General features: G+C 48.7%; 1 protein-coding gene across 1 annotated transcript in view; it reads right to left on the minus strand.

The window, feature by feature from the left end:
* LOC122942204 (ATP-binding cassette sub-family C member 2-like) overlaps positions 1-15,958 on the minus strand; it is a 197,168-nt gene that overhangs the window by 156,037 nt on the left and 25,173 nt on the right. The gene's annotated exons all lie outside the window — the stretch shown is intronic.

The following is a 15,958-nucleotide window of genomic DNA, read 5'->3' on the forward strand; positions in this document are numbered from 1 at the left end:
CGGCCTGTCAACACTGCAGCAGCACTTGCGGCTTCCAGCTCACCGACTGCTGTACGACATGAGCACATGCTGGAACTCTACATTCCACATGTTGGCCAGGCTTTGTGAGCAGCAGAGGGCAATTGTGGAATACCAGCTGCAACATGGCCGTCTCCTTTCGAGTCAACTGCCACTATTCACAAGTGAGGAGTGGGCATTGATGTCAAACCTCTATGAGGTTTTAAAAACTTTGATGTATCCACACAGATGGTTAGTGGCGATAACGCTATTATCAGCGTAACCATCCCACTGCTGTGTCTACTCAAACAATCGCTGCTCTCAATTAAGGACAACGCTCTGAATGTGGCAGACGAGGAAATGGGGGAAGTACATTACACAGGGTGATAGCCTGTCACGCCGGACGGGATGTCAGACATACAGATAAACCAGCAAACCAGGCTCTAGGCGAGAAGCAGGGGAAGGGTCACCTCCTAGCAAATCCCTGACTTCTCTCCCTGCTCTGCTCAGCCCACATTCAAACCTTTATGGTAGGAATGAAGTGTCCTAGTGCCTGGGCTAAAACGCCCTAGATTTCATAAGATGGTGAAAAGGGGAATAGGAGCAGCCTGCTCGCACAGAACCTGGATGGGAGAGATGACACCAACACAACAAAGATAGCAAACAACAACAACTGAAAACCACACTTATCTTTTCTGAGCTGGAACAGACAACCTTTCCTCCTTGCTTCCAAGGCAGAATGATTTCTATAACCCGCTCAGAGCACTGGGATAGAGTGCTATTTAAACTAATGACCACCCCACCCAGTGCACCTGATGGGAGGCGGATCCAGCACGGCTCCAAAACAGAACACTAAACATGTGCTGCTATTCTGGCTGACCTCCGTACATAGTCAGAGCGGGACATGACAGTACCCCCCCCCCCTTCTACGGGTGACCTCCGGACACCCCGGGCCAACCTTATCCGGATGGGATCTATGAAAAGCCCTCACCAGTCGGCTGGCGTTGACATCCAGCGCCGGAACCCACGTCCTCTCCTCAGGGCCGTATCCCCTCCAGTGTACCAGATACTGAAGGGAACCCCGAAGAATTCTAGAGTCGAGAATCCTGGAGATCTCGAACTCCAAGTTTCCATCGACCAGAAGAGGAGGCAATGGCGATGGTTCCACCGGTTTTACGTATTTTTTCAGTAAAGACCTGTGGAACACATCATGGATCCTCCAAGTCTGCGGAAGATCCAGCCGAAACGCTACAGGATTGATCGCCGCAGATATTTTGTACGGACCAATAAATCTTGGACCCAGTTTCCAAGATGGCACTCTCAATTTGATATTTTTAGTGGACAACCACACCAGATCACCCACACACAGATCCGGACCAGTCACACGTCTCTTGTCAGCCATTCGTTTATACCTCTCACCCATCTTCTCCAAATTCCCTTGGATCCTCCGCCAGATGGAGGATAAGGCAGAAGAAAATCTCTCCTCCTCTGGCATCCCAGAGGAACCAGTCCCAGAAAAGGTACCAAACTGAGGATGAAAACCGAATGAGCCAAAAAATGGTGACTTACCCGTGGAATCCTGCCTACGGTTATTCAAATCAAACTCTGCTAAGGACAAGAACGAGGTCCAGTCCTGCTGATTCTCAGCCACAAAGCACCTCAAGTAAGTCTCCAGGTTTTGATTTGTACGCTCCGTCTGACCATTCGACTGCGGATGAAAAGCCGAAAAAAATGAAAGTTGAATGCCAAGCCAAGAGCAGAATGCCCTCCAAAACCTGGAGACAAACTGCGTGCCCCTATCAGAGACCACATCTGAAGGAATACCATGCAATTTAGCAATATTATCCACAAAAATCTGCGCAAGAGTCTTGGCGTTAGGCAGACTAGTTAATGATATAAAGTGAGCCATTTTACTGAAACGATCAACTACCACCAAAATCACTGTTCTCCCGGAGGAACTCGGTAGATCCGTAATAAAGTCCATAGACAATTGCGTCCAAGGACGAGACGGAATAGACAATGGAAGAAGTGAACCAGCCGGTCGAGTATGAGCAACCTTTGACCGAGCACAGGTTTCACAAGCTGTCACGTAATCCTCAATGCTCTTACGTAACCCTGGCTGCTAGAACCTCTGGGACACCAGATCACAGGTGGATTTACCACCAGGATGTCCAGCAAGGACAGTATCGTGATGTTCCTTGAACACCTTGTATCGCAGGCGCTCAGGGACAAACAACCTCCCTGGGGGACAAGAACCAGGAGCCCCCTCCTGGGCTCCCAACACCTCCATCTCCAATTCAGGGTACAGAGCAGAGACCACCACCCCATCCGCTAAAATCAGCGCAGGATCCTCTGAATCACCTCCCTCAGGAAAGCTGCGAGACAAGGCATCTGCCTTGACGTTCTTAACCCCTGGGCGAAAGATAACCACAAAATTGAACCTGGTAAAAAACAGTGACCATGCTTGGCAGATTGCAGGTAAGCCAAATTCTTATGGTCTGTATATACCGTAACGGGATGAGACGCCCCCTCCAACCAGTGATGCCATTCCCCAAAGGCCAACTTGATAGCCAACAACTCTCTATCTCCAACATCATAATTCCTCTCGGCGACCGAGAGCTTCTTGGAGAAAAAAAGCACACGGGACCCATTTGCCAGGGGATGAACCCTGTGACAGCACCGCTCCAACCCCCACTTCTGATGCATCAACCTCCACTACGAATGGCTGAGACACATCCGGCTGCACCAGAACGGGAGTAGACGCAAAACGCTCCTTAATAGCCGAAAAGGCCTGCAATGCCTCATCTGACCAGACAGAGACGTCGGCGCCCTTCTTAGTCATGTCCGTGAGAGGTTTTACTATGGTAGAATAGTTTGAAATAAATTTTCTATAATAATTCGTAAACCCCAAGAACCGCATCAAAGCTTTCTGATTCTCTGGTCGGTCCCATTCCAGAACCGCCCGGGGTCCATACGAAAACCAGAATCAGAAAGCAGATATCCCAAGAACGGAAGCTCTTGCACCTCAAACAAACATTTCTCCAATCTGGCATATCATTTATTCTCCCGAAGGATCGTCAAAACCTGTCTCACATGATCCTGATGGGTCTTCAGGTCAGGAGAGTAAATTAAAATGTCATCCAAGTAAACTACTACGAACCTCCCCACCAAATGATGAAAAATGTCATTGACGAATCGCTGAAATACTGCTGGCACGTTCGTCAACCCAAAAGGCATAACCAGGTTCTCAAAATGACCCTTGTGCGTATTGAAGGCCGTTTTCCACTCATCCCCCTCCTTGATTCTGATCAGATTGTAGGCCCCTCTCAAATCCAACTTGGAGAACACCTTGGCTCCAACAATCTGATCAAAAAGGTCAGAGATCAAAGGCAGGGGATATGGATCCCGGACCGTAATACAGTTCAATTCCCGGAAATCCAAACACGGTCTCAGCGATCCATCCTTTTTTTTTTACAAAGAACAAACCTACTGCCACCGAAGACTTAGATGGCCTAATATGACCTTTTGCCAAACTCTCGGCGATATATTTTCGCATGACCTCGGGTTGAGAGAGGTTGTAAAGCCGAGACTTTGGCAACTTAGCCCCAGGAATGAGATTAACTGGACAATCATAGTCACGATGAGGGGGCAATTCCTGAGCCCCACCCTCCGAAAAGACATCTGAAAAATCAGAGAGGTACTGAGGTAAAGCCGTAGTGGACACACCAGAGATAGATGTGCCCAGACAATTATCCGAACAAAACTCACTCCAACCAATGATCTGTCTCGCTTGCCAATCAATAATTGGGTTATGTTTAGTCAACCATGGTAACCCCAAAACTATAGGAGCTGGTAAATCCTTCATGACAAAAGAAGACATAGTCTCAACATGTGAATCACCCACCCTTAAGTGAATACCATGAGCAATGTGAGTGAGACTCCTTTGAGAAAGAGGGGAAGAATCAATTGCAAAAACCTGAATCTCTTTCTCTAAAGTGCAAGTACTTAGACCTAAATTTTGAAGAAAAAGGAAGTCAATTAGTTTTACCCCAGCACCACAGTCAAGGAATTCTTCAACAAAAATTTCTCTTGACTCTAGCGCCACCCTAGCTGGAAGGAGAGAACGGGAATTGCAGGGAGCTTGCATACCTGCCTGCTCTACCACACCATTCACACCACCAAGAGTCAGGAAAGTTTTTTTTTATTTTTCTCTTCCACCTGCGGTTTAACAAAAGGACAAGCCAAAACAAAATGACCACTTTTCCCACAGTAGTAACGCAGTTTGTGCAATCTCCTAAAGTTTCTACTATCGGAACGGCAAGAAACCTGACCCAGCTGCATGGGTTCCTCCGCTACCCCAGAGTTACATGTCATATCACCCTGGGGAGCAGGTGAGACGAAACCATCACAGAAGGGATCCCTTGCGCGGAGGGAACCTTACACCTCTCTCTAATACGTCTATCTAACCGTATTGCCAAAGACATAGCATTCTCCAATGTATCCAGGTACTCATGAAAAGCTAGGGCATCTTTCAATCTCTCAGATAACCCCTGACAAAACTGACTACGTAACACGGGGTCATTCCACTCTGACTCAGTAGCCCATCTCCTAAACTCACCGCAGTAAGCCTCTGCAGTATGTTCACCTTGTAATAAATTACGCAATTTAGATTCCGCCATCGAGACCCGATCTGGATCATCATAAATTAATCCCAAGGATTTAACAAATTCTTCCACCGACCGGAGGGCCATAGAACCGGATGGCAGAGAAAAGGCCCAGGATTGCACGTCCCCTTTAAGCAGGGGAATGATTATCCCTACCCTCTGACTCTCATCACCAGACGAAGATGGACGCAGCTGAAAATACAACTTGCATGACTCTTTAAAGCGGATAATGTCATCCACACCCCCTGCAAATCAATCAGGGAGAGCGACTTTAGGCTCCCCATAAATTTGACTTCCTCCTATTGCACCTGATGCCAGAGCATTCTGACACAGTGTGACCAAATTACGCAGATCTGCAACCTCTAGGGATAATCCCTGCATGCGATCAACCAGCGCATCATCTGACTCCATCTCAAAACAGCTGAGAAATGGCAGTCAAAGTATTGGCGGGTTATAATGTCATGGTAGACAGGATACAAGATACACAGGATATAAACAAGTGTATAGGCAAGAAGCTAGGGATAGAGGTCACCTCCTGACAAATCCCTACCAGCTCTCCCTAGACTTCTATGCCCACATTCAGACTCTGAAGGTGGGAAAAAAAAAAGTGTCCTCATGCCTAGGCTGAAGATTCCCTAGAATCCCTAAGATGGTGAAAGGGAGAAAGAGGCAGCCTGCTCCCTCAAGACCTGGAGGGGGCAGGCGTCTCTCTAACAGCCTAGAATAGCAAATCCTTCCTTCCTTTCTTTCTTCCTTCCTCTTTAACCCGCACAGGACACTGGGAGTGGGCGTAATTTAAACTCAAACCAACGACCCCACCCAGTGCACCTGAAGGGAGGAGGATATAGTTCAATTCCAAAACAAAAAGGCTACACATGTGCTGCTAACCTGGCAGACCTCCACACATAGCCTGAGCAGGGCATGACACCATCTTTCAGCAAATGGTGCGTGTGAGGACATGGCTGACAGTAAATATTAATCCATATTCCTCACACCACCCCCTTTTAGAGGGCGCCAGGGGGCAGCACATTTCTGTGTTCCCCCATGCGCCCATCTGCACCCTCTCCTTGCCGGGATAGCCCATCAGCGTTCCCGTGGTCACGGCCCTTCATTTGGCGAATGGTCAAGTGATACTGCTGGAGAGCTAGGCTCCAGCATAGCAGCCTTCCATTCATCCCGGATATGGTGTTTAACCAGCGGAGGGGGTTGTGGTCGGTCTCCACAGTGAAGCAGTGCCCGTATAAATACGGCTGCAACCGTTGCAGTGCCCAGACAATGGCCAGGCACTCCTTCTCCATTGTAGAGTACACCACCTCCCTCGGCAGGAGCTTCCGACTCAGGTACAGAACGGGGTGTTTCTGGCCCGTAGTGTCGACCTGGCTGAGTATGGCACTGAGGACAAAATCACTGGCGTCGGTCTGTACAATAAACGGCCGTGAGAAGTCGGCTGCCTGTAGTACAGGGAAGCTCAAGAGGGCAACCTTGAGCGCCCGGAAGGCGGTCTCGCAGTCGTTTGTCCAATCGACTGCGGAGGGCAGCTTCTTCTTTGTGAGGTCCGTCCAGGGCTTCGACAGGTTAATATAGTGGGGGACGAACCTCCTATAGTACTCGGCGGTGCCCAGGAAGGACATCACATGTTTTTTGGTCCTGGGGGTGGGCCAGGATGCGATAGCATCCACTTTCCCGGGCTTTGGCTTCAGGGTGCCCCAGATAGTGGACCTCGCTCATGCCCAACTGGCACTTTTCCGGCTTGATGTTCAAGCCTGCCTGGTGGATCCGCCCTAGCACCTGCGTCAGGTGCTGTAGGTGATGCTCCCATGTGGGACTGAAGATGGCAATGTCATCCAGGTACACTGCCGTGTACTCTTCAAGTCCCTTAAGCAGCGTGTGGACCATCCGCTGAAAAGTGGCAGGGGCATTCTTTATGCCGAACGGCATCACCGTGGATTCGTACAATTCAAAGGGGGTGATAAAGGCAGAGTGTTCCAGCGCCTCACGGGTCAGGGTAATCTGCCAGTACCCCCGGCTCAGATCCATGATGGTCAGGTACTGGGCCCCGGCCAACTGATCAAGCAGGTCATCAATGTGTGGCATAGGGTACGCATCGGTGACCGAGACAGCGTTGAGTCCTCTGTAGTCCACGCAGAACCGGGTAGTCCGATCCGTCTTTGGGACGAGGACCACAGGTGAGGCCCAAGCGCTGTTGGATGCCTGGATGACCCCCAGCTTTAGCATCTCGTCACACTCCTGGCGCATGTGCTGCTGCACCTCTAAGGAAACCCGATATGCTGAACGCCAGATTGGGGGGTGATCCCTAGTGTCCACGAGATGGACGGCCAACTCTGTCCTTCAGGGCTTGTTGCTGAACAACTCCTGGAAGGGGTGAAGGGTGACCATTGGTCCTTCAAGAGCTGTTGGCCTACATCCACATCCTTCATTGGACCCACCCGTCATCGCCTGGGCCAGCATGCCCCCCTCTTCTGAAAGGTTGCAGATGGGGAGGGTACATGCCTCCCTGTCATGACGCGCCTTCATCATGTTCACGTGGAAAGCTTTACACCTTCCCTGGGTGTGGTCCAGGGTGACCAGGTACATCACGGCATTGAGGCGCTGATGCACGAGGTATGGACCTTCCCAGGCCGCCTGAAGCTTGTCCTGAGGTACGGGGACCAGTACCCATACCTTTTGACCCACCTGATAGGTCCTCTCACAAGTGTTTTGTCATACCATCGCTTCTGGTCGGCCTGGGCCCTGTGGAGGCCTGTGGGACCTCTCGGTAGGCAAACAGCAGATGTGGGAGGTACCGCTCCCAGTCACGCCCGTGGGAGTCGACCAACATCTTAAGCATCTGCTTTAAGGTGCGATTAAACCATTCACACAGGCCGTTGGTCTGTGGGTGGTATGGGCTGGTCACCAGATGTTGCACCTGTGTTTGCCTGCAGAGGGACTCCATCAATTGCGACATGAACTGGGTCCACCAGTCGGTGAGCATTTTCTGGGAAAAGCCCACTCTGGAGAAAATCTCCAGCAAGGCGGTGGCCACCTTTTCGGCCCGAATGGACGAGGCTACCGCCTCCGGGTACCGGGTGGGGTAGTCTACTACCAACAATATGAAGCATTTCCCGGAGCTGCTGGGAAAGGACAGCAGTCCAATCAGATCCACAGCCACCCTCCTGAAAGTCTCTTCAATTATGGGCAGCATTACCAGTGGGCTTTAAGGCGTCGATCCGCCTTCCCCACGCGCTGGCAGGTGTCACATGAACGGCAGTAGGCAACCACATCGGCCCCCATCTTTGGCCAGTAGAAACGTTGGGCTTTGTCTTAGCGACCCCTAGGTGTCCAGCCATCGGACTCTCATGCGCAACCCGCAACAACTCTGTCCTGAACTGATAAGGTACCACTAGCTGTCGGTCCCTAGGCAATGCCTCCGGTGAGCCCTGCTGGACTGTGACCCGGTACAGCCGTCCTTGGTCCCAGACCATCCGCTCGAGGTCTGAGTCCGAGGGGGGCTGTTCCCCTTGCTCCTTGAGAGCGTTCAGGCTGGCGTCAGCCACTAACGCGTCCTGGAACTCCTGACTGGACGTGGCCACAATAGATGAAACTGCCACATCCTCTGTCAGGTCCCCGGGACCCCCTGGCCTCCATCTGACTCGGCAGCCACTTGGTCAGAAGGGGGAAAGCCATCAGACCTCTGAGCTATGGCCGCTGCCATCGCTGGTAGTGCCTGCTTCCCCTCGGCTTCTGACCAAGTCGCCAGTCCAGACGGACTAACCTGGCCCTCTGACATCCCAGTGGTGGAGGAACCCTGCACTGAGGCTTCATCTGGCAGCCCTACTTCTCCTGGGACAGCCCTAACCTCATTTGCATCCTCCTCCCCCACAGCTGTCTGCCCCCTGCTTGTCCCCTCAGTCACCACACTGGAGGACAACAGTAAGGGATCTCCTGAGCAAATAAGTTATGGGGTGCCACCAGTTCAGGCCGTACCAGAGTCTTCTCATGGCCACGGCCTAGCACACGGTGAACGGTTGCAAATTGTCAAGGGACCTCCCACCACCCCCACCCACACACAACACAGTGCATGTTTTCCGGATCAGCGACTGGGACGGGACCCTTTGGGCGCTGGGGACACATGGCGTTGAAGTGTCCTGGCTGCTTACACAGGTGGCAAAGTCTGGGTTCCCCCACTGACGTGGAAAGCGTGCCCACTTGGGCCTAAGCGCAGGGGTAGCAGGTGCAGCGTGCGTCTTACCCCCTTTCCAGCCGACAGGTTTCCGGGCCTCTGAAGTCCTGTTGTTGGTGTATTCCTCGGCCAGGGCTGCTGTTGCGGAGGCCCCCTTTGGCTTCCGGTCGCTGAGGTACTGCTGTAGGTCCTCTGGGCAATTCCACAAGAACTGCTCTGTGGCGATGAGCAAATTCAGCTGCTGGACGGTGGTGAGCTCCAATGCTGTGGTCCATTGGTCGACCGCTCTCAACAAGGCACGCATGTGATCAGCCCAGCTTTGGGTAGAACCCCGCTGCAAATTCCTGAGATTTTTCCGGTACGACAGGGGTTAAATTGTACTGCCGGACCAGAGCCTGTTTGATGTCCTCATAGCTCAGGATGGTCTTGCTGGGCAGGTACCCGAAGATTTCAAGGGCTTTTCCCCTGAGCTGTGGCGTGAGGAATCTGACCCACTGGTCCTCTGGCAGCTGGTACTGATGGCAGGCTGTGTCAAATGACAACAATAAAGTGTCCCAGTCCCCATCTTTGTCCAGCAGGGAAAAGTCCTCCGCCCACAGTTTTGGAATCCGGATCTCTGGAGACTCACATAGGGCTGGAGAGAGCTGCTGGAATTAGAGCTTCAGCTGGAGCATTTGTAGCTGGTGCTCACGCTCTGCATGCTCGCGACCTTCTTGTTCTGCAGCTGCCATAAGGATCTCGTAGGAAGCCTAGTCTCCGGCCTGGAGTCGGTCTAGGGCAGCCTGTAGGAGAGAAGCCGAGCCTGCCTGGCTGGGGGGATGGGCAGGTGGAGTGAGGTCCACCGGGGACCTCACCTCCGGCAACTGGCTCCTTGGGGAGCTTTGGCTGTGCTCCCCCTCGAATGGAAGAAAATCGCCTTCCACCTCCTTTCGGCCCCCTTTATGGACTGCGTCCTCCCCGCCATCATTCATAGCCTCAGCCATATCCTTAGCCTTGCTTCTTGTGTAACTGGCCATCAATGCCACGGATGGTCACTGATATGGACTGCAACCTGATGCACACACACCTTATTGTATTTGCACTCAGACTGTCTAGTGTTGAGCTGATCTTAAGACTCCAGCGGCAAAAGCTTCTGCTGGTCGTCTTTAATGTCTGGGAGTATGGGTCTCACACTCACACACACTATTATCTCGATTCCACTTTGCTGCCACCAATATGTGACGAATATCACACCTCATGTCCGCTTGACATCACCTACGTCGAGCTCACGAGACGCAGTATAGTCACTTGTTACCAAAGAATGATATTACTCCCTCCAGAGGAGCAGGTAAGGTCAGCTTGGTACAGTTTACAAATCTCAGAGAGCCTTTTCACTGCCGCAGTGAAAACAGCGCTGTCTCAGCCCGGGTAACTGCCACCAGCTTCTCGTTTGATATAAGCCCGGTCTGCTAACGGGATTATATACAGTGAGAAACCAACCCGTGGTAGCTTGTTACTAGGCCGAAACACGGACGTGAGGATTCGTGATCGAGATACAAAATAGCACAAGATTAAATTATATATTTAATCGCCTTAAGGGCACACTAGATGACACAATATACACAGAGAATATATGCAGTGGTCTGAGGTTACAAATAAAGGTGATATAGGTACAACAGGGTTAAGCAGAGCAAAAGTCAGTTACCGGGTAGTTGAAAGTTCTATGATGGTGGAATAGTACTTGGCTGCAGTCACGTGGGGGCGATGATGTCAGCGGTTTCCAGGTCTCTCCAAACACATTTGCACAATGTGACCCCCTTTAAGAAAAAGACACGGCCGCTTGCTGGCACAAGCATTTTAACCTGTAGCCCCTCCTCTCCCGGCCTCTGGGAGTGGTCCCCCCTCCCTGCTGATCCTGGCAGCTCAAGGACCCACAAAACCCTTTAGGGTTCATAGCTCCAGGCCAGCAGGTCACAGGGAGATGGTTCTGGGACCAACGGATACGCCTGGGTTCCAGCTATAAGTAAAGTCCAAACATGGTACCTTTATTTGGTTTCTGTGGGGAGATAGGGATATCTCCCTTCCCTGGCATCCCAGCCTCAAACAAAGACCATGGGCATGTTCATCGTAGCCACCGGGACACAAATATGTACTCGGTTTGTGCCTGCGATGGCTGGGCGATTCATTATTCCTTATGAAATGTAGGTGCCAACATGTCTGGGAGGTATCATTGATCCTGGCAAGGGCTGATGCCTCCTGTTGGTGTTTTTACTGCAGGATCCGTACTGTCTGACTGGAGTTGTGAAATGTAACCAAATGTGGCCTGCTAGGAGTTTTCTGCTATCTGGCTGTGGCTTTGAAGCAGGGCCCCCTGTGGAGGTTGATTTCCTCTGCCATCTTTCAGCAAATGGTGGGTGTGAGGACATGGCTGACAGTAAATATTAATCCATATTCCTCACATACTCAATCTACTGTAGTGTATTCCCATGCTCCTTTTCCACCACAAAAAAAGAGTATATGGTTGAATCTTGTTTTATCCTCCTCATCATCCAGATTGTATATATTCCCTCCACTCAACTGCAGGCCCTCAACTTAAATTTTTTTTATAGGGTCAGCTGAACAGGATGCACTCGCATATAATGTTTTAGAGCGTCAGCTGTACAGCATGCACTCACATATAATGTTTTAGAGCATCAACTCAGCTGAAGGCACTCGCAAACAATGTTTTAGAGCATCAGCTGAACAACATGCACTTGAAAATAATATTTTAGAGCGTCAGCTCACCTAAAGGCACTCGCAAATAATATTTTAGAGCGTCAGCTCACCTAAAGGCACTTGAAAATAATGTTTTAGAGCGTCAGCTATACAGCATACACTCGCATATAATATTTTAGAGCATCATTTGAACAGCATGCACTCGCATATAATGTTTTAGAGCGTAAGCTCACCAGCATACACTCGCATATAATATTTTAGAGCATCATTTGAACAGCATGCACTCGCATATAATGTTTTAGAGCGTCAGCTCACCAGCAGGCCATCGCCCCTAATGTTTTACAGGGTCAGCTCAGCAGCAGGCCCTCGAATATAATGTTTTACATGGCCAGCTCAACAGCAGGCCCTCGCATATAATGTTTTACAGGGTCAGCTCACCTGCAGGCCATCGCCCCTAATGTTTTACAGGGTCAGCTCAGCAGCAGGCCCTCGCATATAATGTTTTACATGGCCAGCTCAACAGCAGGCCCTCGCATATAATGTTTTACAGGGTCAGCTCACCTGCAGGCCCTCGCATATACAGTCAGGTCCATAAATATGGGGACATCGACACAAGATTTTTGGCTCCATTTGACAATGGATTTGAAATTAAACAAACTAGATGTGCTTTAACTGCAGACTGTCAGCTTTAATTTGAGGATATTTACAACTAAATCAGGTGAACGGTGTAGGGGTTACAACAGTTTGCTTATGTGCCTCCCACTTTTTAAGGGACCAAAAGTAATGGGACAGAATAATAAATCAAACTTTCACTTTTTAATACTTGGTTGCAAATCCTTTGCAGTCAAATACAGCCTGAAGTCTGGAATGCATAGACATCACCAGACGCTGGGTTATATCCCTGGTAATGCTCTGCCAGGCCTCTACTGCAACTGTCTTCAGTTCCTTTTTGTTCTTGGGGCATTTTCTCTTTAGTTTTGTCTTCAGCAAGTGAAATGCATGCTCAATCGGATTCAGATCAGGTGATTGACTTGGCCATTGCATAACATTCCACCTCTTTCCCTTAAAAAAAAACTCTTTGGTTGCTTTTGCAGTATGCTTTGGGTCATTGTTCATTTGCACTGTGAAGCACCGTCCAATGAGTTCTGAAGCATTTGGCTAAATATGAGCAGATAATATTGCCCGAAAAACTTCAGAATTCATCCTGCTGCTTTTGTCAGCAGTCACATCATCAATAAATACAAGAGAACCAGTTCCATTGGCAGCCATACATGCCCACGCCATGACACTACCACCACCATGCTTCACTGATGAGGTGGTATGCTTAGGATCATGAGCAGTTCCTTTCCTTCTCCATCCTCTTCTCTTCCCATCACTTTGGTATAAGTTGATCTTGGTCTCATTTGTCCATAGGATGTTGTTCCAGAACTGTGAAGGCTTTTTTAGATGTCGTTTGGCAAACTCTAATCTGGCCTTCCTGTTTTTGAGGCTCACCAATGGTTTACATCTTGTGGTGAACCCTCTGTATTCACTCTGGTGAAGTCTTCTCTTGATTGTTGACTTGGACACACATACACCTATCTCCTGGAGAGTGTTCTTGATCTGGCTAACTGTTGTGAAGGGTGTTTTCTTCACCAGGGAAAGAATTCTTCGGTCATCCACCACAGTTGTTTTCCGTGGTCTTCCGGGTCTTTTGGTGTTGCTGTGCTCACCGGTGCATTCCTTCTTTTTAAGAATGTTCCAAACTGTTATTTTGGGCCACGCCTAATGTTTTTTCTATCTCTCTGATGGGTTTGTTTTGCTTTTTCAGCCTAATGATGGCATGCTTCACTGATCCAAGCTCTTTGGATCTCATCTTGAGAGTTGACAGGAACAGATTCCAAATGCAAATAACACACTTGAAATGAACTCTGGACCTTTTTTCTGCTCATTGTAATTGGGATAATGAGGGAATAACAGACACTTGGCCATGGAACAGCTGAGAAGCCAATTGTCTCATTACTTTTGGTCCCATAATAAGTGGGAGGCACATATGCAAACTGTTGCAATTCCTACTTCCTTCACCTGATTTGGATGTGAATGCCCTCAAATTAAAGCTGACAGTCTGCAGTTAAAGCAAATTTAGTTCGTTTTATTTCAAATCCATTGTGGTGGTGTATAGAGCCAAAAATCTTAGAATTGTGTCAGTGTCCCAATATTTATAGACCTGACTGTAATGTTTTACAGGGTTAGCTCAACTGCAGGCCCACGCATATAATGTTTTACAGGGTCTGCTAACCTACAGGCCCACGCATATAATGTTTTACAGGGTCAGCTCAACTGCAGGCCCTCGCATATAATGTTTTACAGGGTCAGCTCAACTGCAGGCCCTCGCATATAATGTTTTACAGGGTCAGCTCAACTGCAGGCCCTCGCATATAATGTTTTATCTAGAGTCAACAAAGCGGCAGCAGGCCCTCACCTACAAGTCCAGTCTCAGTAGCCAAGAGTCTGGTCAACACAATCCTTACCATGATGGCACACTGGGTGAACGTTGTGGAGGCTGGGAGAAAGTTGGCTGCTGGCACCAGACTTGCCCTCCAATAGATCTTTGTTAATGGAAAGTGTACTCATTCCAATAATAGAGCCGCTTAGGAGTGCTGTATTGTTATTTATCATCACTACCTCCCTGAGTCGGGAGTGGGTAATTGCTGTGTGCCTGCTGCCTTCCTTGCAGGCTTCTGCTTTAATAACTTCACCCACCCTCTCTGGGTGGTTCACAATTAGGAAAAAAAAGGGGCAAGGTAACAATAGCCAATCAGATTTCAGCCATTGACCTCCCTTGGATGTGGTATCCCTTTCTCAAGCTCCCTCTCCGGCATCGAACCCTGATTCCCCTTTACCCGTGATCACCATAGTAGGCACAGAAAAGAACATCGAAAGTTGATACGGCAGACATCCAAATGGATCGTCGCCATCACGGTGACGTGCAATCGCCCAGAGGTTATCTAGAGTCACCAATGCGGCAGCAGGCCCTCTTTCCTAATGTTTTAGATGGTCAGATCAGCAGGCCCTTGCTCCAAATGTTTTTGAGGGTCACCAGCAGGCCATCAATCATAATTTTTCAAGGGTGTGTATGATGCCCTCCTTTATGTGTAACAAAGGGTGTTTTGGAGTGCCGTTTCCTTGTAATATTTGACAGCCCTTTCACTTAGTGCATAGGCTTTATGAGTGTAGGAGTCCCACTACCTGAACAATTGTACCACAATGTGAATGAGGCCCCCCTTTATGTGATATACAGGCTGTTTCGGAGTGCCTCTTGCTTGTAATTTTTTGCAGCGCTTGAACTTTATATACAATTGAATATACAGGAAAGAATGTTTCCTAACAATTTGTCCTGTAAAATTTATTTTTTTGGGGGGGTTTTGCGCGTATTTTTGTCTGTCTGTAAAAGTGGCATACAACTTGGACAACATGGTTCCCAGCAGCGACCTTGGAGTCCAAGATACATCCAGACATCGTCCCCATGCTGTTCCCGATCCATTTCGGTGGTGTTTGTCACTTTCTGACTTTTTCCAATGGACCAGGCACCCTCCCCTCTTCAGAGCAGGGGTTGCCTGGTTTTCTCCCATTGACTTCCATTATACTCGGGTGCTCGGCCGAGAATATCGCGATGTGTTCGGCCCGAACACCCGAATACTTTGGTGCTCAATTATCACTAATTATTACCATTAGGCCTAAACTCTGACATGGAATTGTTTGGGTTTCTTTGAAGAAGAGATTGGGCCCGAAGCTGATGGGACATCAAGGTACGGCTGTTCTATACCTTGATCTCCCCTTGGAATAGATACTGTAACCATAAAAAAAAACAAGTTTATGGTGGATGCAATTATGCAGAGTAATAAAGTTTATTACATATTTCCTGGATGGGATAATTTATCCTAGATGAGATACAGTATAGATAGAAGATAAGAGAGCTGATGAAGTTCATTCAGGGATTCAGGGATCAGAATAATAGCTAATATATAGTATATGGAAACATGTGAGTCTGTAGATGAATGAGGAAGCTGTATATATGTAACAAGGAGATATAAGATCATGGCAACAAAAGAGACAGTATAATTCCAACAAGAATCCTATATGAAATGGTACCATATCCGAGTTTTACCCACAACTTAATCGTGGATCAATCCGATCCAGCTTTGTAATCACTCCACAGAGCGATAATGGACTATAAAAAGATGGCATTAAACAATAATGCTTGCAATTGATAGTTGAATCATGTACTGTTAGCTCATATTTCTATAATTCTTGGGATTTGTTGGATTTGGGAGTGTTTTTATCTAATATTTTTATAGAATTAGTTTTTATTTAATTTTATTAATAAACAATTCAATCCTATATGCAAAACCAAAAAGAAGGAGTGCACACATCTTGTTTTTGT

This window comes from Bufo gargarizans, chromosome 6, assembly GCF_014858855.1.
Source record: "Bufo gargarizans isolate SCDJY-AF-19 chromosome 6, ASM1485885v1, whole genome shotgun sequence".
In the NCBI taxonomy this organism is placed as follows: domain Eukaryota; kingdom Metazoa; phylum Chordata; class Amphibia; order Anura; family Bufonidae; genus Bufo; species Bufo gargarizans.